Source organism: Phytophthora infestans, genomic scaffold (assembly GCF_000142945.1).
Source record: "Phytophthora infestans T30-4 supercont1.3428 genomic scaffold, whole genome shotgun sequence".
Lineage (NCBI taxonomy): Eukaryota > Oomycota > Peronosporomycetes > Peronosporales > Peronosporaceae > Phytophthora > Phytophthora infestans.
The window spans coordinates 1-2,547 of record NW_003305243.1 but is presented as its reverse complement, the minus strand read 5'-3'; the positions used below and the strand labels follow the sequence as shown (position 1 = coordinate 2,547).

Here is a 2,547-nt window from a genome sequence, read left to right as displayed (position 1 = left end):
TAAAAATCGGAGTTTTATATATTTTAATTTCTTGATTTTTTTTATAAATTGATAATTTTTTATTAAAAAATAATTCAAAATTAGAACAAAATATTTTATAAGAATTATTAAAAAAAAAAATAATATTATTTTTTTCAAAATTAATTTGATTTTTTTTTTTATTATCAAAAATTATTTTTTTTTTTCTAAATTTTAAATTGTAACAAATTTTAGGTAAAAAAAAATAAGTAACAAAAAAATAAAAATTAAAAAAAAAAAATAAAAACCATGAAACTTGATTAAAAAATGAAAATTGATCGAATTGTGGCATAATTTATTGCTAAAATTTTATTTCTTCAACATATATTTTTCTTGAAAGAACACTTTTATTTTTATTTTAAACTATTATTTTTTATTTTTTGATTTTGAATAACAGTTTGAATGTATAAAAGTCTTGAAAATTCTTTTTTTGTTTTTTTAAAATTATTAACTTTAAAATTTAAGTATTTTAATTTATAACAATTAATTAACCTAGTAGTATTAATTCTTTTTTTATAAAAACTTTTTTTATTATATTTATTAAAATAATTTTTTTTTTTATAATTTAAAGCATTATTTAAATTAACAGGTTTCATAGAAAAAACAAATCCTAAAATCGAAATAAAGATTTTTTTATTATTCCAATTACCTCCTAATAAACGTCCTTTTATTGAATTCTCTTTTTTTTTCAATATGTATTGGAACATTATTTTATTAAATTGATGTAATATATTATAAGTTAAATCATAATTAAATAATATTATATTTTCATATTTTACAGCAATTGTTGAAATTTCATCTATTTTTATTGAAGTAAAGGGTAAATAAATATTTTCATAATTATTAAATTCAATTACATATGATTCTAAATTATTATTATTATATAAAATTTGATTTTTAAATAAAATATCTTTTAATCTAAATTTTTTATTTTTTAAATAATTATTTTTTAAAAATTGTTGATAATTTAGTAAATTATTAATTTTTTGTTTTTTTAATTTTTTCATTTAAAATAAAAATTTTTAATTAGGCTTAGTAGGACTTGAACCTACAACTACACCGTTATGAGCGGTATGCTCTAACCAATTAAACTATAAGCCTGATTATTTATAAATAAATTTTGTTTTAACTGGTAATTTATTCGAACCCGCTTTTAAAACTTTTTTAGCATTTTCTAATGAAATACCACTAATTTCATATAGAATCTGGCCTTTTTTAACTTTTGCTACCCAAAAAGAAACAGCGCCTTTCCCCTTACCCATACGATTTTCTGTAGGTTTTGAAGTAACAGGGGTATCCGGAAAAACCCGTATCCAAAGAAATCCCAATCTTTTCATTTTTCGAATAATTATTCTACGAGTTGCTTCTATTTGTCTAGAAGTTAAACGAGTTTCTTCTAAAACCTTAATTGCATATTTACCATAAATAATATTATTACCTTTTGTTGTTTTACCTACAAGTTTACCTTTAAATTGTTTTTTATATTTAGTTTTTTTTGGAAATAACATAATTAAGATTTTTTAATTTTTTTTTTAAAAATTTAGAATTTAAATTTATTTCTAAAGGTTTAAAAAAAATCCATAATTTAATACTACAAATACCTGAAGGAGTTTTAAATTCATTAAAATGATATTTAATATCATAGTCTAAAGTATTTAAAGGTATTTTTCCTTTTTGAAAATTCATTTTTTTTTTACGTTTTGATTTATTTAAACGACCTTTAAATTGTAGACGATACCCAATAAAATTGGAAAACATTTGAAAAAATTCTTGAAGCATATTATCAATATTATTGATAAATTTTTTATGTGTTTTTTTTCTTTCTAGTGTTTGTTTAATATAGAATGTTATAATATTAATATTTTTAGTATAAAAAGCATAACTAAAATTATAAATCATTTTTTTAACATTTTTATTAATTCTATTTTTTTTTTTGATTTTATCAAAAATTTTTTTTAAATTTTTTCGTAATTTAATAAATTCAAAGAATTGAATATTTTTAATAAATAGTTTAATATTATTATTAGGATAATATATATTTAAATTATTTATTAATTTATTATAAGATAATTTATAATATTTTTTTGCATTTTTTTGTATATAAATATATACATTAATATTATTAGATGTTTTTATTATATTTATATCTATTAATTTTAGATTTTTATAATTAAAAATATTTTCAAAATATTTTTTAATTTCTAAATCAAAATGTAATAAATTAGAATATTCATTATCATTAACAATCCATTTTGAATTCCAATTTTTTTTTTTATTTAATCTTAAACTAATTGGTATAATTTTTTGACCCATAATTTATTTTTTTTTTATATATATATGTTTTTTTCGTGTATTGATAAATTCACCAAATTTGAAGCCAAGCAGGGAAGCGATGATTTCGAAGTTAATAAATATTTTACCTTATGAGACACTTACAGAAGGATACTATATTCAGGGTATATTGGTGAGATGTGTATTGAGGTAGTTGTGCAGCGCGTTTGTTGTTTAATAGATTAAACTTTTAAAAAA

At 17.2% G+C, this 2,547-nt stretch overlaps 1 non-coding gene across 1 annotated transcript; it reads right to left on the bottom strand.

The window, feature by feature from the left end:
• Positions 1–1,045: 1,045 nt before the first annotated feature.
• Positions 1,046–1,119, bottom strand: PITG_31888. Its single transcript has one exon. It is a non-coding gene; the product is annotated as a tRNA-Met (tRNA).
• Positions 1,120–2,547: the final 1,428 nt, after the last annotated feature.